Raw genomic sequence first — 27,500 nt, 5'->3', positions numbered from 1 at the left:
AAGTCATTTGCTTTCATTACTGGAAACGAATTCCTCATGTTGGCTGAGTTTTGTCCCATCGTGATAATGGTCTTTCGAGCCCTGAAACACCTGAGGTTACTTTTGTTACTACTAGAGCCGAGAGACACAGTGAGTTTTGGGTAGTTCTGCAGATAAGTTCTGGAGTCCAATAGAAAGTCATAAATATCTTTAATCGTGGTCCCTAAACTTAATTACCACGGGATCAAAAAGTGTTTTGTGAAGTTTACTCTGTCGGAAACTTGTAATGAACAATGTTCATCAACGTCGAAGATTAACGAGAGGTTAGTCCAGCAGTTTGTGCCATTACCAGAGATAGGATAAAAATGTTGCTATTTAGGCCATTTTACCCTTTTTATATTATGTAGTTTCGCCAAAATATGTGTTGGAAAAACTAGAATATGTGATTTTAATCAGTGTTTTATTTCCATGAAAAATGCGGGAAAACAAAATCACAAATGATACACAACCAATTCTGCACCCAGGGGGGACAGGAGTGGATCTCCCCTGAAATTTATTGACATTTCAAAACAAAAGACATATAATACTGAATGAGCACTTGATCAGCGAGCCATAAACTGAAATTAATTAGCACATATAGCTAAAAAAATGAAAAATAGACAGGAACATTTGATTAACGTTTTCAATTAAGTAACGATTATCCTCATAAATGACATTCTGGCTACAAAACTGTCTATAAAATATATAGAGCTCAGACTGCTGAACGATTGTAAAAACAATTTGTAGCCATGATTTTGTTTAAACTTTCTTCTGCAAGACGCTGGGGCGTATTTCTGTTAATCATTGACTTACAATACATGAAGCGGAAAATATTCTTTTCTGTCAGTGATGAAGTGTACAGTGTAAACCCATTACTCCTGGCATCCTTCACCAAAATCTGTTAACTTTTAACTCATTTCCAATAAAACTTGCAGAGATTGGATAAAAATGTTGTTATTAACACCATTTTAGGTACATCTATAGCAAAAATCATAATTTAAGTTTTTTTCTTGAAAAAAAAAACACTGATTGATGTGAAAAAATATTTTTTTATGTAATGAATATACTCCTGGCATCCTTCACCAAAATCTGTTAACTTTTAACTCATTTCCAATAAAACTTGCAGAGATTGGATAAAAATGTTGTTCCTAACACCATTTTAGGTACATCTATAGCAAAATTCATAATTTAGGTTTTTTTCTTGAAAGAAACACTGATTGATGTGAACAAATATTTTTCATGTAATGACATATTTTCCCTTATCTCTGGTCATACTCAGGCATTACCATCAGAGTGGAAACAGAGAGAGTACTCAGAGGACTTCGATTCAGGAGATAATGCCACAAGGAGGTTCCTGGAAGACACAGCACCTGGCACGTGAGTTGTACATTTTCCGTGATTTGTAGTTCGAAGAAATTGTCAGCAAAGGTCTGGTTCGAATATCATATTGCTATCATCTTTTTCGAAGTGTTTTCGGCTGTGGGTCCGGGTATTCTCAAGGGTCTCTGTCTTTCCATTTGTTTTATAGGCGAGGATATTAATTCAATTCAGTTTGCAATGTAACATTACAAAGTGTTTTTTATACTGCTTGCTTTCTATGCATGAGCAAAGCTTTATGTCTGAAGCGAGTGGGTTCTCTCGTTAATCATCTGCGATTTGCGTTTATATTTAATTGGTTAATTACTAGGATTTTCTGGCGTCACAAATACTAAGATCATTTATGTTTTCAAGCTATGATTTAATGCTTCCTAGAGCAAATGACTTGAGTCTTTGGCTTGGCTTAGACCTCGACGACTTCCTCACTTTCGCCAAGTGAAGAAACCTAAGTCAGTTTTGCAAGTTTTATTGCTTAATTGTGAACAATGTGCTTATGTTTCTACGGTACAATGTTAGTGACGCTCTTTGCATCATAACGATATGGAAGGTGACTATATATATATATATATATATATATATATATATATATATATATATATATATATATATATATATATATATGTGTGTGTGTGTGTGTGTGTGTGTGTGTGTGTGTGTGTGTGTGTGTAATAAAAGTGAATGTAACTATGTAAGCTTGTGCTCTATAGAAATCCGAACCGCTTGACCGATCTAGACGAAATTTTGCACGCGGCCCTCATTTGATCCCGGGAAGATTTTCGCGTGGATTTCAAACCCGTACTCCGCCCCATCCCCCTTCCCCCTTACCTTTGTAGCTAACGGGTAAATAAACTCCACGGGTTTGTCATACTTCATTTCATACATTCGACACATAGAAATATATTATGGAAAATGCTCTTCTTTCCTGTGATTAATAATTCTGTATCAAGGTTTGTGTTTAGGTTTAGAGGGGTGTGTGTGTTTAGGTTTAGTGGAGGTATGTTTAGGTTTAGTGAGGGGTGTGTTTAGGTTTGGTGGGGGTATATTTAGGTTTGGTGAGGGGTGTGTTTAGGTTTAGTTGGGGGATGTTTAGGTTTTGTGGGTGGTGTGTGTTTATGCTTAGTGGAAGATGCGTTTAGATTTGCTTGGGGTGTGTTTTGATTTAGTAGGGGTGTGTTTAGGTTTAGTGGTGGATGTGGTTAGGTTTAGATGGGGTTTGTTTTGATTTAGTGGGCGTGTGTTTAGGTTTAGGAGGGGTGTGTTTAGGTTTAGCTGGGGTGTGTTTAGGTTTGATGGGGAGATGTGTTTAAGTTTAGTGGGGGCGTGTATAGGTTTAGTTGGGGTGTGTTTAGATTTAGTGCTGGATACATTTAGGTTTAGTGGGGAGATGTGTTTAAGTTTAGTGGGGGTACGTTTAGGTTTAGTTGGGGTGTGTTTAGATTTAGTGCTGAATACATTTAGGTTTAGTGGGGAGATGTGTTTAAGTTTAGTGGGGGTACATTTAGGTTTAGTTGGGGTGTGTTTAGATTTAGTGCTGGATACATTTAGGTTTAGTGGATGGTGTGTGTTTAGGTTTAGTTGGGGTGTGTTTAGGTTTGGTGTGAGGGGTGTTTAGGTTTGGTGGATGATATGTTTAGATTTAATGGGGGTGTGTTTTGGTTTAGTGGGGAGATGTGTTTAGGTTTGGTGGGAGAGAGTTTAGGTTTGGTGGGGATTTAGTGGGTGTTTAGGTTTTGTGGGGGTTATGTTCAGGTTTAGTGGGGGTGTTTCGGCTTAGCGGGGACATGTTAATCAAAACCACAACACATGTTACTTCCTTTCTAAGGTAAATGATCGGCTGTCATTAAGAGTTTTCCCGGTCAGCGCCGGGTTGGTCAGCTAGTATACACACACATATATATATATATGTGTGTGTGTGTGTGTGTGTGTGTATGTATGTATGTGTATATATATTGGCAGAATCAGGAATATTGCACGTAACCCCAACTCCCTCCTATTTATTGGCTGGTAAAACGAATAGCTTTATGTAAGTTTTTGTTGCGACTAATACTATGAAAATATTCCCTATGGCGTGTTCAAACATCATTCAATAAGTAAAGCATGAATTTCCCAGTGAACTATTGCGTTATAATTCCTTTGGAGCCATTGCCTATTGACGGAATCGTTTATAAATGTTTAATATATATATATATATATATATATATATATATATATATATATATATATATATATATATATATATATATATACTGATATATGAACAAAAGGGTCGTTAACAGTTAACAACACCCTTACGTAAACTCTTATACACAATCGTATATGTATTGAAGGTTAAAGTATAAAAAAAGCAAAGTTTTGCTCCCCTGTAATGCCAAGGTGAAGTAATTAAACCTCCTGTACGACGTCTTCTATAAAATATCAGTAGATTCGGAACCGATTCTTTGATGGAAATTCTGCGGTCAGACGTCTGTGGTCCATCACTCATCCGAACAAAAGATCCGCTGTCGGATGGATAATTGCAAAATGATAAACAAACCCGAGGCAGATGTGCTCTCCTATCGAAAGGAACGGCACAGTATGGTACAGCTTTTAGGCATTAGTTAACGAATTATATTTTTCTCTCATTACTGAAGTGTTTATAATGACAAGACGTGCGATCGTAATCTCATTTTCCATATATTTACATCGTTATACATCTGTTCCATGCACACAAACTAAATAAAAACAAATAAAAACCTCTAAAGCGAGCAATTTAGTTTTGCTGATCTCTACTGTGTATAAGCAAATAGTTGGTCATACGTCTGGGGCAGATACTCTTTCCATCAGGGCAGTTGATTACTAAACAAACTGACAGCAGTAGAAAATAAGACTTTGTCACATTTTTGCCACAAAAATCTCTGGGGTATAAAAGTAGTGTTATCAATCAAAGTGATGGGTTGTTGATTTTTCTCTGGGCCTATTTCTTGCTGCATTGTAACAGCCAAACTGTTTTAATATATACAAATATAAAGAGAGAGAGAGAGAGAGAGAGAGAGAGAGAGAGAGAGAGAGAGAGAGAGAGAGTTACTTGGTGAACAGAAAACGAAATAATCAGAACGGTGGTTAAGGTAATTGGTCAAGTGTTTATCATACTTTGTAACGTCCTAACGGTTTAGATAAATATCAAAATACGCTATCTTAGGGCACAGAAAATGAAACAGTCAGGGCGCTGGTTAGTGTACTTTAGCAAGTGTTTGTCAATGTTATTATTTATAGTATATATAATGTATTCGCAAAGCAAGACTACCTTCTACTCTCTCTCTCTCTCTCTCTCTCTCTCTCTCTCTCTCTCTCTCTCTCTCTCTCTCGATGACAAAAAAGAATGCGCCACCATTATCCCAAATATTACCGCGCTCATTCATTCTGCACCGAGGCTGTCACTCCATCACGTGAGAGGTTTCTTTTCGTCTTCATTCCCCCCTTTTTGTATGTTTCCCATCTCCTGTAAGGTGTGACCTCTGACCCTCATTTGACACGGTCAGCTAGTTAATGGTCAGAGAGGAAATACCACAGTAACAACGTATAACATAATTCCCTCTGGCTCAAACCCCCACTTATTTTTTAAGATGTGGGACGTGTTGATAGAGCTACTCTCCTTTTTTATTTGGTCACTGCTGCCTTTCTTCTCTTGGGAGGTGGGGAGGGGGGAGAGGTATGTGTGGGTTGGGGAAACATGGGTGGGGGTCAGGGTGGGAGGGAGAATCATAAATTTTGGAACCGAGGAAGTGACTTTTTCATGTTCCACCTCAAAGGACAATGAAAGTGCGAGCAAGCAACAAGACAAAATTTTCCCTTTGCGACTCCAGTCTAGAGACAAAATGATAATAGATTGATCAGCATGAAGTCATTCAGTACTAATGGTGTTGTTGTTTTTGTTGTTGTTACATAAAGCTGGTTTATGCCCTCATAGATCCACAAAATCGAGCTTATTGAATAATTGTATTTCCTGTGTATGCTGCCCCTTCTTAAGTTCAATCATATAAAAACGTCAGAGCCGAGAAGGTCTCTCTCTCTCTCTCTCTCTCTCTCTCTCTCTCTCTCTCTCTCTCTCTCTCTCTCTCTCTCTCTCTCTCTCTCTCTCTCAGCCAACATAAAAACACACGGAATTAATGAGAATGAACTTCATTAAACTTGACTCATTCTCGTGTTAAATAAATTCTCATATATATCAGGGGAAATACATAACCATGGCCATACAAAGAAGCCTCTTTCTTCTACATATATACACGTATACATGTTGCATACGACCATGTATAAAAGCACATTTAGGAACATGAAACTGAGATTATTGTATCGAGAACCAAATTCACAGTAGATGTTTGGTGAAGGAGGAATCTATCTGAGTGAGAGGAAACCTCCCAGTACGAAAACCCTAAATCATGCTAATAGATTTAATTCTCCAAAAACGCCCCATAACCTGAATCTGCAGAAACGACTCAAAATACGAAGAATAACGGAAGTAAAAGTTGGAAAACAAATAAAAACTGCAGGACCAGTATAATATGGGTATAAAATAAAGATCGTAGACCAAAGAAGGGACCAGACATTAGAATGACAAATGCCTGCCCAGTACCGGGCCAAAGGAGGGCTCGCGAGCGACATGCGCATAACGAAGACGGCGGCTGCTGAAACCCTTTTCGACAAAAGTCAGACTATTGCAACATTTCCTTGAGAGTCGAGGCGTCCCCGCATTGATATAAAAAATAAGGAAAATGGTGATTAACACTTAACTATCTTGTCCCCTGACAGAGGATGTCAGCTACCTACCTGGCCATTTCGTGGGATAACGAGAAGCAGCGTAATGGTGTTATGTTTAGAGAAGGTATGCTGCTCGGGAGAGGCCAATCAGGAAATACCTTGATGCAAAGAACAGGGCAATTACGCCGTTATATTCCAGTTCTCGTAGAGAACACTGGAAGGTTTCCTTTCTTAGAAAAACGTTATTCATTTTGCGCCAGTTCCTGCTTTTGTCAAATACGGGATGTTGCGTCAAGCGGGATTTTTCTGTCTGTGAAACGAACCAAGAACTTCCTTCGGAACGATGGAATAACACATGATCCTCGCACTGTTCATTAATGACAATAGATTCACTGGGAGACCGCAATTAGGTCCGGTCCATTGTCACCGTAATATAGGACTTGGACTTTATAGTCATAATCCGTACTGAAATCAATATCATCATCACGGTTTGTTTCCTGGCACCCATCACGGTATTTATAAAATTAAATTTAACCCTTCTTTACATAATGTGAGCGTTGCAGATGTGATCTGGCAATTCTCGGATAACCAAACGTCTCCGATGATAAATCTGCAGATTATCAACTGAATACAATCTTTTTTCATTTCCTTAAATATTTGTTCGGATGATATACCGGATGTCTTTATTGATTTAATCATAAGCGCCGCTCCTTTCTTGCACTTTTCGTGGTTATCCGTTTCCCAACATCTTCGAAAAGACAATCCAGATAATTAGAGTTTATTTGGGGCGATAATCGAGAATAGAAAAATTACGAGGAAACGAAGTTATTAGGTAAAATAATGCCTGTGATGAATTCTAGGTTAAACCTTAAGGTTGGACGAGAGATGAAGATTTAAAATAAATACAAGACCAAAGGAGAAACGAAATAATTGTAGAGAAAAAAGGAAAGTTTTAATTCAGTTCGTGTCTGAAATTTAAAACTAAAGGAAATGTTATGAATCTGTTGTAAGATTTTTTTATTCATAAAAATGAAATATTTTAGACCAAAGAAAGTTAAAAATCGAAGGTAATGAATATGTGAATATTTGCTAAAATTCAAGAAAATGAGTGAAAACATTACAAAAATATAAAAAATGGAATTTCATTAGCCAATTATTAAAATCCGAATCATAGTCCAGGTCTGCTGGCTAAAAACAACAGTAATACAATAGCTATTTGAACTAATTTCCATATCTATAAATGATTAGTGGGTCTGAAATCAGTATCCAATAGCCACGCTTCCTCAGAAGTATATGATTGACATATGAAGCGGCATCCCCCAGTGCACAATACATTTTTTAAACTCTCATCAAGTGTTTACTTTTTTAACGAAAATGTTTTTGCGTTCATATCTTGTATTAATGCTTTGCTTAATTAACTTGTATACTTCTATCTGGTACAGAAAAAATTTTTTAACAATGTTTAATGCTCAGGCTTGGTTTTACAGATGATGATTGTAAGGCGTCGAGTACCCATTAAAAGGTGTTCTTTTATCAATCGTACGTATTAATTCGTGAATGCACGGTTATGTTATTGCAATAAATTAATTCCTAATTAAACTAGCATCAAAAGAAAAAAATGAAAACTCGTTTTTGACAACCAATCGGCCTCCTCCGTTCACCCAAAGTGTAAATATCATGGCGTTGACAATTAGCACCACTTCGTCTAGACTTACTAGGGCAGCACACAATAAAGTAACCGATTAAAAGAGAATGGGATATAGTGCACCCATTATTCAAGGGTTAGACCTGAAATGAGTCCTTGCTTACCTGATAATATATGTGGCGTTTACCATTTCTTGCACTACATCGATAGTACTGACTTACAATAAAATTAAGAAAAATAGTGGGAAAATTTATTTATCACATTTACAGAAAAACACTCGAGATTTTTGTTGCTAACGGTTTTTTTTTAATAAAAAAGGCATTAAGACAATGATGAGAAAGAAAAGTGCTGTTCTCTTCCTTGAAAGAAAGGACCAAACCAGCCCTTGAATGAAGAGTCCATTTGCGAAGCCTTAAGCAGGATAATAATAAAAAAAAACTCACACAAACAGATTAAAAGCTTGTAAGTCACCATTCAGATAATTGAGGAGACGTACATCTTCCAAACAATACGGAAACGGTCGTCCGAGACAATTAAAATATCCGTAACGAACAAAACGAAAAAAAAAAACCCTAATCAAATTCTCACGTGGAATTACCCCGCAAGACCCACCACTCACTTAAATGGTATCCTAAAATATAATATTTCCTCTGTCGTGATAGTAAAAGTTGTGTAAGTCAAATGGTGAAGAGTTGCTGGGAGATGATAATTGCAAGAATTTTCCCGCGCAATCCGAACGCCAAGAAAGTTGTGCCGTTTCTTAGCGACTCGGACTAATCCCCGTAAGATGGTGCATCGGTGGCAGACTTCATTATAGTATTTTTTACGTTCTGAAATTTAATAAATATACAGCTCAGAGATAGCATATAAAAGTTTGTGTAAAGAGGCAGTTAGGGATAATTGCTCTGAACGGCGTAATATGTAATAATAGGAAAAGAGTAGTTGCCACACACAAGGGGCCTTTGGTACATCCTGTCCATGAGTCTTCGTGGGTGGTACTCTCCGTTGTCAAGAATGAGACGCGTCACCCATCGGAAGGGTTATGGGGCAACTTATGGGAAAGAGTTGGAAGACTGTAGTGGGCTGCTATGGTATTTATTACCTGAATGGGAAGAACACAAAAGAGAAAACGCAGGTGTTGTTCAGGGTTTGAAAGGGATATAAACTGGCAAACCTGTTAGTTGGAACTAATAAGTTTGCAGAAGTCTGTTCAGGATTATGACTCTCAAAATAGCGATAAAACTAATCTTGCCTATATCAAGAGACAAAGATGATATAATCAGAAAGACGATTGACTGCAAAATCCCAGGAAACTTGGAAAAAATTAGCCTATAATAATAAACAAATCTTGGACATGAATATGTCTTAATGTAAAATTTCTAAACGTGAAAATCATTATCAGATGAAGATAAAATCTCTGTAAATACTGAGACCCCGAGGAATCTTACTCTACAAGGACAATAAAATTACAGTTTTCAAACGATATTTCAAGAATAGTCGACGTGAGGAAATCCATGAGAAAACTCATTTCAGAGAAACGGAATAAAATACTAGATTGAAGAAATTCCACCAAATGTAATGTATACCTAACAAAAAAAAAATGTCTGCAGAGCCTCTCTCTCTCTCTCTCTCTCTCTCTCTCTCTCTCTCTCTCTCTCTCTCTCTCTCTCTCTCTCTCTCTCTCTCTCTCTCTCCACAACCCTGATGAGCTATTATTATATTTTCGAAATTCTCAGGTATTAAAAGTGCTGAAACGTTTAGAAAATAATATATAACAGCAATTTTAGGAGTTTTAGTTAGTTTCGGTTAAAAATGAAGTAAGATTTTATAATGTATAAAATTGTTCAAACATACACATATCCATACTTACATACATGCATGCATATATATACATGTGACCTCGTTATAACTATGGAACGCAGGATCGTTTCCCGCTACCGGACAACAAAACTGATTCAAAATATCTTGCACTTGGATCTTAGGGCTTTGTAGTGACAAGCGTATCCAAAAAAGTGCGAAGATATTCGAAAAGTTAAGAGGGCATTGTGGCTATTACATTATGTATCTGGTAAAAGTGACCAGCAGATTCAGATTCTACACACACACACACACACATGCACACACATTTACATGCACATATATATTATATATATATATATATATATATATATATATATATATATATATATATATATATATATATATATATATATATATATATATATTATATAATATATATATATATATATATATATATATATATATATATATATATATATATATATATATATATATATATATATATATGTGTGTGTGTGTGTGTGTGTGTCTACATACAGGGGAGAGGGAGCGTATATATTTATAACTCAAAATATAAAAAAACTCAATTTACTTTTAAATGAAAACGTGAATATAATGAATCATTTTATCCAAGCACACTTTATTTAGCCGATAATAAGTTCACGACTATCTCCCAAGTACTTTAAAGAATTACTGATGATATGTCATGTACATTCCCATACTTCTTGCTATATTTTTAGTTTTCTGTAAAAGAAAACTATTGAGATGGCTTTGTCTGTCCGACTGCACTTTTTCTGTCCGCACTTTTTCTGTCCGCCCTCAGATCTTAAAAACTACTGAGGCTAGAGGGCTGCAAATTGGTATGTTGATCAACCATCTTTCAATCATCAAACATACCAAATTGCAGCCTTCTAGCCTCAGTAGTTTTTATTTTAATTAAGGTTAAAGTTAGCCATGATCGTGCGTTTGGCAACGCAACAACACAGGCCACCACGGCCGGCTGAGAGTTTCATACAGCATTATACACTGTACAGAAAACTTGATTACGCCGAAGAAACTTCGGCGCATTTTTTTTTTTTTTTATTATGATTTACCTTTAGTTTCTCAGCATATAATCATTCCCCTTTTCTTGAAGTTTTTTTTTTTTATCATATTCTGTATTTCATTACAGGTCTTATTTTTCTTTATTGAATTTCAATCTCGATTCACCCAGAGGCCTTCTGAAATTTAACAGCTGAGAAATTACGAAAATTTCATTTGTATCAAGGGCCTTTCAACATCCTTCTTCAGGAGGGAGTCCGACATTTCAGGTGCCCTAAGGGCATCGTTGAAATACCACAAAGAGCTCGTCCCACCCCGCTGCCCCGAAGGCGTCACATAAGAAAAATGAGGATTTCCAAAGTGATACGGAGGGTATTGCGAATGTTATACTGTCGCTGTATGAACAATGTGTTTAGGTAACAAATAATACGCGAGTTGATAATTCAGTATTGTAGTATTTCGGAGATAATGATAGATTATTCGAAATAACAAATGGTCATACAAGAATAGATGTAATTTCAGTGAGTAAAAGACCTGAAAATATATAAATGTTGTTTGTATGAAAAAAGAAACTGATGATTTGATGAACATTTCTTAAATTCATTTTCTTCATTGCGTGTCTCTTGGCTTTACTTCATATACATTTACTCTTTTTGGCTTTTTTTTTATATTAGTAGTATGGACGGAGTTCTTACGTTGTCTCCAAAAATATTACTTGAAGGCATGGAGAATGTGAATGCTGTAGTGTCTGTTAAGATTTAACACTTCCAGTGAAATTCCTATATCGAATATATATTGAATAAATAGAATTACCACTCTAAAACTCTAATTTTTTTATTGGTACTCGGTTCATTATGCATGTCAGTATCATTGTTTGCGTATGCATAACTCTCTCTCTCTCTCTCTCTCTCTCTCTCTCTCTCTCTCTCTCTCTCTCTGCTATGATTACTCCTCTCATCCATATATCTTGCTCTTGGACATTACCCGAATTACGCCAATTACAGCATCGTAAGACGCGGATGCAGCGTTGCCGCCGTAACCCGCGCCATGACATACCTTTTTCCATCCTCTTAAATTAGGCGAAATTATCCTCCAACCTAACTTCATTTCCTCTCAGCGACGACGAGGGAGAAAGAGACCCTTTTTTTTTTTTTGCAACACCATCTCTGTCTTGGTATTCTCCGTCTTCTCTTTGTTATTACCGTCCGACATTCCTCTCACCTGGTATTATTACGTTGCATACCTGGGCAGACCCATTACAAGGAGCTCGTGGGAAACTAGATGCCCCTGGATGCTTCCAGTTCAGCGCGCGGGCGAGGAAGCCGATGCCCAGCGGGGTGAACGTTGGACGAGGATCCAAACTGGCCTCCTATTGGCTGCCCAAGTCGTAATCTACCACGCAGGAGTGGTTGCGGGCTAAATGCAGGTTCAAGGTAATGGCTCTCACTGGAGAAAGAAACGAGCTGCATTCCGCTCGGCAGAATATTTAGGTTTTTAGTGTAAGGCTTCATCTCATGACTGACACTAAAGTCGAAAAAGCGACTTCAGTCCGTAATGAAATTACGGAGAAAAAAGTAAGTGTTAGGCTTCGTCGCAAAGTGGTTGTCTCTCGGATTCTCTTCCCCTTTCTCTACACACATGTACGCACACACACATGCAAAGGAAGATAGTGGCAGAGTCTGCTACTCTTTCAGTCATCAACGTTTAGAAACTCAGGACCAGGTCACTCCATAAATGGGTGACCATGACTGGAGGGTATGCCTCAAACAACCGCATCCCTCCTACTGCTTAGTAATGGCTAAGTAGTAACATTCCCTGGAGAAATTCTCATTAAAGAGGAAACGTGGATAGTGGAAAAGGAAGTGTGTATATATATTCCAGCGTTGAGTCGTGTCTACGCGCGATGGATAGGCAATGACTGTAATGAATCATCAACTGCAACAAAATCAAAGTACCAAGAAGGACCACCCCGTAGGGGGTTAGTGCCGTCTGCGCACCTCACGCGGTGCACTGTAGGCATTACTTAAGGCTCTTTGCAGCGTGCCTTCGGCCCCTAGCTGCAACCCCTTTCGTTCCTTTTACTGTAACTCCTTCCATATTCACTTTCTTCCATCTTACATTCCACCCTCTCCTAACAACTGATTCAGAGTGCAACTGCTTTGAGGTTTTCCTCCTGTTACACCTTTCGAACCTTTTACTGTCAGTCAGTTTCAGCGCTGAATGACCTCGTAGGTCCCAGCGCTTGGCCATTGACCTAAATTCTATATTCAATTCAAGAAGGACCAGGCTTAGTAGGGAATGGTGTTCCCTCATTTAAAGAGAAAATATTCTTAATGCATCAGAGCAAAGAATATCCATTCTGGCCTTGTCGCTATTTTTGTCATCAACCACGTGTCTTTGGTCATGAAAGCTTTCTTGTATGACAGTGTATGTTTCAACATAAAAATTACGCCTGCTTCTGATTGAGTGGTGATATAATTGGCAACTAGGTTCATATAACGGGTGGGAAGTTTATGGACCTATTGAAGGACTTATATATACAGTATATATATATATATATATATATATATATATATATATATATATATATATATATATAAAAAAATTGATAATTTACAGTATGTATATATATAGTATATATATATATATATATATATATATATATATATATATATATATATATATATATATATATATATATATATATATATAGTCTTGACTGAGAGCTTTTAGTCAATGGCAGTTTGGGATGGAACAAGCAAACCGCTTGAATGACCCAGACTTCATAAGAAAGCTAAGATTAACATCAAGATTAACATCAGCGAAAGTTAAAGAGGCTAAGATTAACATCAGCAAAAGTTAAAGAAGCTAAGATTAACATCAGTGGAAGTTAAAGAAGCTAAGATTAACATCAGCAAGAGTTAAAGAAGCAAAGATTAACATCAGCGAAAGTTAAAGAAGCTAAGATTAACATCAGCGAAAGCTAAGGAAGCATTCCGCTCGTTTCAGCACTCTCATGATTATCGTTCAGACATCAAGGGATTGTGGTGTGGGGGGGGGGGAATATAACACTTGGTGGGGAAATACTTGACTAAATGGAAAGTGACATAATTGAGGCTTCCAAACGCAATAAAGGTTAGTTTTCTTAAGATAAGTTCAATCACGTACAGTAATTAACGCCAAAGAGATTCTTCAGATGGTTTATATTTTCAACAAATTTTCAGTTTTGGAAACGCTGCGAGCGTCAATCCTCACGTTATTGTCTTTACTTTGGCAGAATTACTTGGAATATTTTTAGTGTTGTTGCAATCCGCATTCCCCTAAGGTCGAAATACTTTAAATATATAATTTAGACACCTAAAATATTCAGATCATATATATATATATATATATATATATATATATATATATATATATATATATATATATATATATATGTATATATATATATATATATATATATATATATATATATATATATATGTATATATATATATCTATATATATATATATATATGTATATATAGATTTATATACATAATATTATATATATATATATATATATATATATGTATGTATATATAGATTTATATACATATATATATATATATATATATATATATATATTATATATATATATTGGCTGCCGCACACTGGTCGACCCAGCTGTGAATGAGTATCAGCGTTCAATGAGTGCCAAGAAAAAGGGCATGGGGCCAACATCCCCATCCTTAACGCTTGCTCAGAGGCAGAAAGTTCTACACTAATGCAGAAAATTATATATATATATATATATATATATATATATATATAATATATATATATATATATATATATATATTTATATTATATATATATATATATATATATATATATATATATATATATATATATATATATATATATATATGTGTGTGTATATACAGTATTTTGTACAGTTTTACAGTCAAAGATAATTTATGCTTTTAGTTCAAGAAAGGTCTTGAAGGATGTTAGCACCATTGTATGAATCAACATTACGAAATAATGACGTAAAAAAAAACATGAATTGGTAGCATTAGTAACTAACGGTAAAGATGATGACAGTGTACGATAATCACAGGGTATGCTGAAATAATACTGTCGTGCAGATGGCAATTTTCTAATCGTGTTCTTTTTTTCTTTTTTATGATAACGTTTCTTGGTAGTAGTAAATTGGCCGTCTTTCATTACGACAGCATATTTCTTGTCTGTAAGGACATGAATTCTCTTGATAAGATCCAAATTGGGAGAAAATGGCAACTCTTGGTGCATGCGTATTATTGCGTACGATCTCCGCTCTGTAGCGTATGTTGGGAACAATAAATTAATTGCACGAAAGAGTGTGTAAGAGGGGGTGGGGGGGCCGGGGGAAGGGGGATACTTAACCCGAAATAGAATTCAGGTCTTATACGCTGTACCTGATGAAGAGCTTGGAGTCTTTTTTTTTTTTTTTTTTTTTTTTTTTGCAAAGAAAACTTTTGATTATAGGATAAATGATCTTTCACGAATATTTTTCTTGGAAATATAAATAATACCAGATACCTGATATACTTTTACTTATTTAATATTGTATAATGATCACTCAGTTATTTATTTATTTATCTACCTTGACAGGAAGACATCATTTAAGTAGTTCAGCCTTTATCGATATATTTTGATGTTTTCATATTACAAGACCCCCTGGTAACCTGATGTATTCAGAACCATAAGCAATTAATAAAAATACGGAGTCATTAAGTCATAATTACGCCAGGATTATGTATATAAAAGAAGAACCTTTGAAGAAGTAATATGTCTCAATCATTAATAATTTTCCAGTCCTTTCGAGCCATTTTTGAACGAGAATGACTTAAGAACCATAAGCAATTAATAAAAATACGGAGTCATTAAGTAATAATTACGCCAGGATTATGTATATAAAAGAAGAGCCTTTGAAGAAGTAGATATGTCTCAAGCAAGCTATGTAATTTTCCAGTCCTTTCGAGCCATTTTTGAACGAGAATGACTCAGCAAGAGGAAAATTTTCGATTTTTTCGGAAAATCTTCGCTTCAGCGCAAACTTTTTTTTTTTTTTTAATCATAATTTTCTTATTTCATGCCGTTCCCTAACCTGAAAGATTTTATTTTATTTCGATCTTGGTTTTTTTACTTTTTACAAGTGGTACACTTTCGTTTTCTATTTGTAATTATCAAAATATATAATTCAATTAGTCATGCTTTACCCTTCCCACTGGTAAATTAGTGCATTTTGTAAGCACTTCTCTTGAGCAGTGGTCGGTTCCAACTACAGACGCTACTTTTTTTTTTTATCTTACATCTACTTACTTTTTCTTTTGTCTTTCTTTAATGTAGTGGATCGAATTTCCTTTCATTCTCAAATGTGTGTCTCTCATTTCATAGCTGGGAAAGTCGTGTTCAACCAAAGAAAGTTCCAAATTTCTTATGAGAACTTGTCTGTCAGCTTTAGCTGACCCTCACTGGCAATTACAAAGTCATTGTACCTTTCTGTCGGGCAATTCTTTACTCAAAACAAACTTCTTATAAGGTTGAATTTTGCTTACAACATTAGCGGATGAATGTGAAGCACCTGTTTTATTTTTTTCCTTTTCCTCAGAATGCACTGAATTGGATGTATTGTAATTTAAGAGGACTTACAGTCAATAGCAGAAGAGTGCCCTGTTTTGTATTAAGTTCCCTGTCGCTGTTTTTATTTATTTATATGTTTAATTTTTTGCTTATACTTATATTATTTGCTTTTCTCCGGCTGGACTAAGTGTTATGTGCATCGAATTTAAAACCCGCTGAATACTAAATATACGGGGAAGATTCATAGTATATTAAGATGTTCTGTATGCTTCCGAGTCTTTCGCATTTGTTTGCTTGCATATTTCATCAAAATAGGAATTGGCCCTGTAAATTACATCACTATCAAAATCGTTAAGCTACTGAAGGATACAGGGCAGGAAAATTATGAATTCATATTATGGCCGTCTGTTTCCTACATAGTCTTGAAAGAGTATTAAGATCAAAACAATTCATCCGTCCAAAAATGTTGCCTTCCATCAGAATTTACAAGAACGTTCGTGAATCAAGTTAAATATAATTAAAAACTTTGAAGAAAAACATTCCAACGAGCCATTCAATCGAAATATTTGAACGCCTGACCTCGATTCCTTCATGAAAAATGAACGGAGTCTCCGATCTTTTTGCTTTATAGTCACTTAAGAAACTCTTGGCAAAACAGGAGAAAGGGAACAGGTAAAGTAGAGAGAGAGAGAGAGAGAGAGAGAGAGAGAGAAACAGCATTCAAGGAAGTGAGACGACGCCAAAATGTGGCATCTTTGCTCGTTCCTGGCACACGTCCAGTACTCTGCGGACCTAAGGAATTCGCAGGCCTTTGTCGCCTGAAAATATACTGGTGAATCTGTCACTTTCTCCTCGACTCTCTCTTCCTGCTTCACTTCCACATTCAGCGGCATTCCAGACCTCTCTCTCTCTCTCTCTCTCTCTCTCTCTCACAAACTTTATTTCGTGCGTATGCTTGCATTGGGATTGCTCCTTTGTAGTCTAAGCTATTTTGAGAAAGCATTTCATTCTGAATTTGGAATTTTTCGAACTTAAATTTTATTTTACTGACGTCACTTAGGAATCGTTATTCATAGTCAAAATCATAAAACCCCTTTTAGAGCTGTTCATTCATTTTTTTTTTAAATAGAACGGAGATACGTGGAAAACTATATTTTCATAATCAGCAAATTAATCAAATCAACAATTTCCGTGAACTTCTTGTAATAATAAGGTCTCCGCTCTGCTGCAAAGTAGCTGTTTATTTTAGGCACATCTTGGGGGGGAAGGGGATAAGGAGAGGTTGGGGGCGCCGGGACCAGCTGGATGATAGGTAAACAAGTTACCGAAGTGATTTGAATACAAAGCAACAAGTGATCCGCTATGAGACTCGGTGCGCAGCTTTTCTTTCTCTCCCCCCTGCATCCTTTTTAATTGCTCGAATCGGGAAGTCTAACTTAGCCTGGTGTTCACCGTGCTGTAAAATGTTTAAATCTGAGAAAAGAGCAACAAAGAGCAGTAGCACACTCGCTGGAACGCATTATGAAACCAATGAGAAGGGCGCCCGATCAAGTATCTCGCATTTCATTGGCTGAAACTTTGCTCCACCCTTTTTCACTGTAACTGCAAAGGAATACCAGAACCGAACGACATCTTTTTTGGGAGGGAGGGAGGGAGGAAGTGAGGGGTCGCATAAAGGGGCAAAAGCAACCAAATTAGTCTTCCAAACATAAGGATTCTGTGCGGGCGGATAAAATATAACTGATGCGTGATATCCCGACACTAAATATCGAAGCTTCCCATCCTGCCGAGTTCCAGGAAAGAAAATAGAAACGTAATCAGGTGATTGGACTACGTGGAAGCTGCAGCCAAGGTCAAAGCATCTCAGACCTGTTGTTTAATAATGCATAAGTCTTTGGTTTTCCTTCAGGTTTTTCACATTTCCCAATGACGTTTTTTATAATACTCTTGTTTAAATTTGCTACCAACGACGAACTGGATGGTTAATGAAGTATAAAATGGGGAATTTCAACGTGCATGTTCAACGACGCCCTGCTAGGCTGAAACCGGAAGACAGGCGGCTGTAAACTTGAACTTGTACGAAAGTGAAACGTGGCGAGTTGTCTAGACGGGTATCTGTGGAAACCTGGCAGATGAAAAGGACTCTTAAATACTCGCGACCTAAGTCGGAAATTCCTTCAACAATTTTATGACAAATCTTAACTTCCTCTATACCGTTTTAGTTCATACTGCGATTCGTTTCATTTCGACCTTACATTTATATTACATAAAGGCGTTTCTCGTGCGATTTGGCTTGGGGCATCGTTGACTTCCTCGAGACTTTATTTACCAACGTAATAAGAGCTATTTTTCCATAATTGCGAAGGGCAGATCCCAACCTACCTCCGGGCCCCTGGTGATGCCAGATAAGGCTTCTCCTAGAAGGTAAAAGGGGCGCATGCGCTCAATGGACTCCAAGAAGACAGCGACGAAGGTGAAATAGGAACGAATTTTTATTTTTAGGTATCGTCCCTCCAGGGAGTCCAGGAGTCGTTTGAGGGGTGAGAGAAAGGATAAGAAGAAACGAAGAAACGGGGAGGCAAGAATGAGGGCGAGGATGCGGCGGATAAGACGCAGAGAGAGAGAGAGAGAGAGAGAGAGAGAGAGAGCAGAGGAGAAAGAGAATGAGGGAAAGGAGAAGGCGGAGGGCGACGGTGCTTTTTGGGGCTCCTCAACCGCCATGGGAATAACTCTGACGTCTTTTCAATGACTATCCAAATACCCAAAAGAGGAATTGTAATCCGTGAAAGGCGACGGGGCAGTTTCTTAAGTCGTCAATGAAGAACAACCAACGGAGGAGTTTCGGTTACTCCTCGTACCAGAAGGCCATATGGGAGGGAGGGAGGGAGGGAGGGAAGCCTGGACCCGAGAAATGAATGGATGATTTGTTTGGGAGAATCTGAGAGTTCTGTTGTCCGGCGGTGATTGATGTTATTAACCGCCTCATGTGTTTCTGTTCTTTTTTTTTTTTTTTTCTTTTATTTCAGAAGGCTGTATTCTTGTTTTTTTCACGTGGGCATGTGTGTGTGGGTTTCTTTAAAACTGGTTTAGTCTAAAGGGTGTCTGGCGAATTCCGATGCAAGGGCAAAGTAGCTCATTGGTTTTAGCGTCTCTCATTACTTAAGGAAAATACATAAAGAACCCGTCTCCCTAACAAAATTCTCACTGTCGTTCTTTAAACTCAGAGTGAGTTTAATTACTGTACATAGTACATAACAGAAAATTAGGGAGCCTGAATTTCATCGCTTATAGTCGACAAGGAATAAGTTACCCCAACCACTTTGTTTATTATGCTCTTAAATATTATTACGAATATTATAACGAAAGTGTTCAGGACAGCCTGTATCTACAGTATTCCTTTGCCCAGGACACAAAACGGCAATAAAGAGACTTTATGAGAACACGAGAAAAATTTTAAGAAACTTACCTGCCTGATAATGAGCAGCTGGTTTACATAAACATGTCCTGGGTGTTTAACGACGTCAGCTTTATGAACAAAGGCTATCATTAGATTAATACGAAGATGGATAACATGCTAGGAGTACCAGTATTAAAATGAGATGTGCAGAATGAACGAAAAAAACAAAACAAAGATTATTATAATAATGGTATTTCAGCAACAGGTATTTTTGTACAGTTATAGATACAGATGCATGTAAATGTCTAATTGTCTATCGGTACTCAAAATATCTTACTGTGAATTTAACTAAAAGAGATGAATTCAATGCAAAGCACTCGAAACTCAAATTATTTATTGCATTTTTCCTAATTTTACTTCAGACCTAAAAAGTCGCTCATTGTCTTTGCATACATAGAATGAATTCAGACTGTGATATATAATTGTTCATTTTACCGTTTACAAATAAATAAGTCGAATGATTGATATTTTTGCCTTCAGGTTATTCTGTTCATTCATCTGTTAGTTTACTTATTTTGTACTTATCCGCTCTTCTTGGCAAACGCGTAACAACGATAACGCATGTAGGAGCTATATCTCCCCTCTCATTCTCTTCTTCTACTTGAGTAAACTATGATTCATGGCTACGTAATTTCTTCTTAGTGCATTATTCAATCAGTCGATTCATTATGATCTAGGAATTCAGTCATTTTTTCTATCAGATCCGTCATTTTTATCTTAAACAAATCACCAAATGCATTAGAGGTCTTCTGTATAATTACTGACGATTAAGGAAAAACTTTATAAAGAAAAGGAAAATGAAAAATATCGCCTTGTCGCTTTCATTAAATATGCATGACTTTGCCTCGAGTGAGCTTGCTCATAGAATTGATGCACCTTCACCACGTGTGTGTGTGTGTGTGTGTGTGTGTGTGTGTGTGTGTGTGTGTGTGTGTGTGGGTGCAAATGTGCGCATGCAAGTGGGCGCGCACAGCCACAGATTCCAATGAATGAAGAAGACTCAGGTCAGCAAACTTCTCAGACAGGTTTCAAAGATCTTCTCTTCAGCATCTATTATGATGGTTACGCCTCTTGATTATAGATAACTCATACTTGCTGATGGTGAACGAGGTCGTGTCAGACTCAAAATAAAAAAAAAAACACTTGAAAAAAGTACTTAAAAAAGAAACGACAATGAATGGATCTAAGTTTCAATCGCATTTATATCAGTAGATATATTTATTAATTCATTGAGATATGATCACTTTAAAATCTACGGATTTTTCATATAAATAATTACACTATTTCTGTATTTCATCTTTTATATCAAATTATACGCAGCAACAGGTTATATTATTCTTGCTCTAATGAATTAGTTTCATAAATGAACAGCAAGAAAATTCTTACACAATGAATCCTGCTCCGAGTGTCGGTTAAAAATAATTGGTAAACTTCCATTAATCAGAATTCTACATAACTATAGATACTGTTTTAGACGATGTAGTCGGTTTACAGAGTAATTTCACTGCTGAGGAGATTATTCTCGACCTTGACGAGAACGACTTTCGTAAGCGGCAAAACTTTAAGCAAAAATGCTCTTTAGTGTACATTCACCTATGCAGGTATCTTTGAGAGAGAGAGAGAGAGAGAGAGAGAGAGAGAGAGAGAGAGAGAGAGAGAGAGAGAGAGAGTCTTTTTAGCTGGACAAGTTCCTAAAATATTTCGATTTATATCTTGCCCTGTTTCTAAAAGTTCTTTAATTTTGCAAAACAACCAACATAATAAAGGTGTTTAATCAATAGTGTGTGAAAAAGCTTAGGGAGAAACTCGATGATTCCATGGAAACCAATGTGGTAATATGCGATGGAATGGTTGAACCAACTCTTGTATGTAGAAGTGATTATTAATGTGGACGCTGGATGCTAGAAGAACTGAAAGGCTGAATCTGTGAAGATGGGCTGTTTTCTTACTGTACGTGGGGTGAGATATTAAGTGGAGGTACGGAGGAGTAGTAAAAAGGTTAGTGCGGGTGAACGTATAGATCAGATGATAGTTTGGTGGATAGACTTGAATTAACGAATAAATTATGATCTTCATAGACACAAAGAGATATGTGAAATCCACCCACAGAGAGGGAGGTCTGAAACGAAGTGTCAGATATCCAGGAATTTTCAGTGTCGAATGGTGTGTGCAAGGGTTCGACACTCTGTTGATGAACACTCTGTCTTGGTTTGCGAAGCAGCTAATACTGTTTAAGTTTTAAGCACATGAGGTTCATCCATGATTCAACCCTTTAGAATATGATTGAGGGAGTGGCTGTTGCGTTGTATTTTTCCTACGGCCGCCCTGTGTTATAGTGACGGCTTATTGTGACATATATACTTTATATATATATATATATATATATATATATATATATATATATATATATATATATATATATATACATTTATTTATTTATATACAATATATATATATATATATATATATTTATTTATATTTATATATAATATATATATATGTGTATATATATATATATATATATATATATATATATATATATATGTATGTATGTGTGTATATGTGTGTGTGTGTGTGTGTGTGTGTGTTTATTCCGCAACTGAGAACATTTTGACTGGAACAAAGGAATTAGTTAGCTATATCATATTAAAATTCATTATCTGCATTTACATATTTTAACGCATTTAACCACTTCGTCAGTTTAAGAGTCATGCACAGGAAATATGGGTGAAAACAGTCAAAGGGAATTATGGATGGACAAGCACATGACAGCAGAGACAGCAGTAACAACTATGTTCAGCAGAGCTGTAGAATCTGTGATGCTAGATATTTCAGATAGAATATTACGTGCATATAGATTATATAGAGATGTATTTACGTAAACTCTCTCTCTCTCTCTCTCTCTCTCTCTCTCTCTCTCTCTCTCTCTCTCTCTCTCTCTCTCTCTCTCAGGATCTTCTCAATTACCACTTATGCCGATACCTCACCTCACTAGCTGAACTGCGTTGTTTTCAATTCAACACGCGTGTTATCTTTATTTTTTATAATTTATTAGATGAATAACTTTTCAGACATTGTACCACGCTCATATAAAGTGAATACACATGCATGCATACTATTGTATTCATTTTTGCAGCATCCATGTAGTTGTTCGTAAAGTGCAAGGGCATACTTGTGTACATTTCGGCGTGTCAAGATAAATACAGGAGTGTGGTAGTGTGTGCATGTTTAGTCCATTCTTGGCCAAAATCTCTTCATTGCTATAGCAAATGCAAGAAATGTTTAAATAGTCTAAAATATTACGAGAAAAGATGTTTTACGAATGTTGATATTAATTCCGGACAGTTAATACTTTAACGAGGTAGTTATTCATTACGCACAAGCATTAACATTAACAATAGTGGTTTGATAACCACCGTGAAAGCAGTGTAAACCTGATTTGAAAGATCGTGGAAGTGGTTGTTGATTTAAACGCTCCGCAGGTAGTGATCTGAGAGCTCTTGACCATCTTATTGCGTCAGGGCTCTTCCGGAAGACCACAACTCGTGAGCCTTTATTAATCGATTTGAGCCCTCTTCGGTGATGATCGTGGTCATATTAAGGTGTAATTATGTTTAGATTATTATAATCATACCCGGTAATTGTATGTATCTTTCCAAAAGGCTCACAGTTTCTAGGAATTTGTTGAGGTTAAGACAGTGATGAATATTTCCTTTGTAGACTGAATACGTTGTTTTATTTATATTGGTTAATATTCTATTTAATTATCATTTTCCTATAATAATCATAACACGGTCTACCTGGAAAGAGGATGCGTGGTGGGCCCCCTTTTCTTGTAATGGAGGCTAATATCCTAATAGTTTTCATAATGGTATAAAATCCTATTCAGACAGACAGACAGACAAACAAATAGGGATACATATACATGTGTTATAATGGATACAATGATATCTTCATTATTAATATATATTTGGAGCACACTTTCACTAAAAGTTCGAAAATCCAAAATGAACCGAAGGAAGAAAGTCTTCTAAGTGGGGGCTAGAACCCCCGCTGGTCGAAAAGCTTTTACCATTATGCTACCATGAAGAATAAGAATTTATTTCAGCCTATTCGTCCACACGTCTGATGAATTTAGCAATGAGAGTGTATGAACTTAAATAAATTCGTATTTTGGGTTGTGTAATGGTCTGAGCTCTGGTATTAGTCCTCTAACCAGCAACGGACTGAATCTACTAAGAGCAATTTCTTCATTTACTTCCTTCAGGATTACAGAGATAACTAATGCAAAGTGTAATTAGAATATTATGAACCAGAGACGTTAAACGGTTGTTGTCTCTCGCAGTCCATAAAACTGGTGAATATGGTTATTACTGGCCATCCAGTTGTGAATGAATACTAATGGCCGGTATGGTCAAGAAAGGAGACGTGGAGCTAGCATCCTCACTCCTGGAGATTGCTAAGGTGCAAGAAGGCCGTAGCTATCCGGCACTGCAGTTCCAGAGATGGAAAGGCCCGAGTTACAAAAAAAAAAATTGTTTGTCAGCATATGTGCGTGTGTACTGTATATGAGTTGGTTTTACATTTGGATATTCGCATGTTATAAAGGGCACTTGAGGAACTGAGATCCCTCACAGTTGGAAATTATGCCTTAATAGAAAATAAACACATGATGGGATATGTGCATTACGGTGAAAATACTGGAATTTGATATTTGCTGGTCAACACTTTCCGATATTCTTCTCCTCGGTATACAATAACCCTATTATCTTTGTTATTATCATCATTATGAAAAAAGTAATTTTATAATAACACATGCACGTATGTGTATACATGCATATGTATATATATGTATGTATATATATATATATATATATATATATATATATATATGTGTGTGTGTGTGTGTGTGTATGCATATGTATATGCATATATATATATATATATATATATATATATATATATATATAATATATATATATATATATAATATACATATATGTGTATATATATCATATATATATATATATATATACAGTATATAATATATATATATATATATATATATATATATATATATATATATATAGAGAGAGAGAGAGAGAGAGAGAGAGAGAGAGAGAGAGAGAGAGAGAGAAAGGAACGGAAATACAAACCTGGTCATCATCGCTATCTGGACTCTTCAGGTAACACTTTCTAGGTTACACATCCTTCTCTGATACTCCCCACACCCACCCCCTTTTTTTTTTTAGTTAAATTTCGACTGCCGGGAAACCTGTCATTTACCCTGGCATTTGCCTTTATACATGAGTACCGGCACTGATGCTGATACGGTAAAATATGTTAGTTATTTCCGCAGTGGGAACTAAATCCACTTCTGAAAGCTGACAGAAATCCTATCTGTCAAAATAATCATGTCCCCATTGCTTTTAAAATTTAACGATCTACTTTTAATCGAAAAAAATCATCATCACTCGTTTAAACGACTCAGCTTCGTTTCCAGTATTTCCATTGACAAAATCGTTCGTTATTCTTCCTCTGTATCAGTTAGAGCAAGGTTTCCTTCCATTTTGCCCGTCGACAGAGAAGTGCGGTTATAGGGTGGGGTGACTTCATTTCCATTTTCTTTTCTGATGTCCGTTTTCTTTCGTTTCTATTGTTGCTTTTTTCCTTCTCAGTTCCTCTCCTTTTTTCCTTACACAACCGTCCAGTGAATCCAGATGAATCCTCTTTTGGCTTCAGATTTGATGGGTAGGATACACACACACACACACACACACACACACACACACACACATATATATATATATATATATATATATATATATATATATATATATATATATATATATATATATATATATTATATTTATCATATATCATGAATTTTATCCCATGCACGGTGACATTTTTATATTCACAAACATTAAGCTAAAAGTTTCGTTTGATATCCAGTTCGCTCCCCTAGTAAATATCAACGAAGGGAAGGGTACCGATTTGTTTATCAGTTATAACTCCCCTTCGGTGATATTCCCGAAATAGAGCAAATTGGATATTAAACGACATTTGTAGCTCAACGTTTGCGAATATAAAAAGTCACCGTGCTTGTGATAAAAATTCATATGTATTTACACTATATATATATATATATATATATATATATATATATATATATATATATATATATATATATATATATATATATATATATATATATATATATATATATATATAGTGTGTGTGTGTGTGTGTATATGCCGAGAAATTCAAAGGAAAAAACCGATGCATTATGAAGACAAATACGTTTAAAAAAACAAAAAAGAAATATATCGGGAGCTGAGAAGGAAGGGTAAAGAAACAGGGCGGAAAAAAAAGAAAACTATTCCAGCGACAGAGTTGAAAAAAAATTTTAAAAATAAAAAAACCGAGAAAATACTCCTTAGTCGCTAGAGAAAGGAGGTAGCTGCAGAGATGGGCATTGGTAGGGAGGCTGTGAGGGAGACGAGAGGAGATGGAAGGGCATTGGGAGGGAGAATAGGGGAGATGGAGGAGGATGCCGTGTGCGTGTGTGCGTGTGCGTGTGCGTGTGTGCGTATGTCTGGGAGTCTTTAGGGGGATGGGGGTGAGGTAGGGGAAGGGGTAAGGGCGGGTGGGGAAGACGAAGAGACTACGGTCATTATGACACACCTGCGTCTTGAGCCCTCTGGAGATGGCAGTTGCGTCCTTCTTTCCCTCAGCCGAAAATGCTGCGGGCAGTCGCAAGACCGAGAGGAATGGAAAATGGAAAGGGATGGAGGAGGAGAATAAGAAGAAATGCCAATAAGCGTAAAAGTATAGGAGGAAAATGCGACAATAATTATGGCAATCGTTAAATGTTTTTTTTTTATTCGGTTCCCAATAACGAATTAGCCATCGTTAAAAAGTCCATATATTTTAATATAAAAGGCTGTTTGTTACAAAATTTAATGGAACGAGAAGTTCTAAAAACAATAATTGAACAGTAAATCTGTTGAAGATCGTAGAACTTTTTCAAGATTAAATGAAGACTATTTTATCTTAATGTTCTTATGAAGAGTGGAAGATATATATATATATATATATATATATATATATATATATATATATATATATATATATATATATATATATATATATATATATATATATATATATATATATATATATATATATATATATATATATATATATATGTATATATATATATATATATATATATATATACTGTATATATATATATATATATATATATATATATATACTGTGTGTATGTGAGTAAATTTTTATTTTAATTTCAACATCATTGTTAGTGCGGTATCTAAAAAGTAAGAAGGGATTTTTTTTCGAGCAGTGAAGAACCACTTTAATGTTTCGTCATTCAAACCGTGAAATCCTTTTTTAATGATCTAGAATGCCACATTAGACTGCTGGAATGATAAATGTTCTTTCCACTGAATATATTTTCACAACATACGCAGATATTTCCTTACAGTTTATATCAGTAATTTGAATGAGAAAGCCACTGAAAATTACGATCGGGTAAAAAGATGACCTTAGAAATTACACGCCAGAAGAAACTGAATACACAGTCAAAGAATTCGCTAACTGGATTCCTTCGATACTATCTTTCCTAGTATCGTGCAAAAATTCTGTTATTTGTCTTTTTTTTTTTCATTTGTCTTCTTCTTTAAAATCGATCTCCGTTGCTGACTGCGTGGCACGCGTCAGGTTCTGCGCTCCAGGTGAGATGAATTGGAGAATGAATTGTAGTGCCAAAGATTTTGATGGCGTGTCATCCGTCTG

General features: G+C 36.0%; 1 long non-coding RNA gene across 1 annotated transcript in view; it reads left to right on the top strand.

The window, feature by feature from the left end:
* Nucleotides 1-25: 25 nt before the first annotated feature.
* Nucleotides 26-27,500, top strand: part of LOC136838288 (uncharacterized) — a 128,179-nt gene continuing 100,704 nt past the window's right edge. Inside the window, exons 1-2 of the long non-coding RNA XR_010852923.1 lie at nucleotides 26-302; nucleotides 1,298-1,395. This is a non-coding gene — a long non-coding RNA (uncharacterized lncRNA). The remainder of the gene's footprint in view (nucleotides 303-1,297; nucleotides 1,396-27,500) is intronic.

This window comes from Macrobrachium rosenbergii, chromosome 4 (genome assembly GCF_040412425.1).
Source record: "Macrobrachium rosenbergii isolate ZJJX-2024 chromosome 4, ASM4041242v1, whole genome shotgun sequence".
NCBI lineage: Eukaryota > Metazoa > Arthropoda > Malacostraca > Decapoda > Palaemonidae > Macrobrachium > Macrobrachium rosenbergii.
This window is presented reverse-complemented; position numbering and strand designations above follow the sequence as displayed.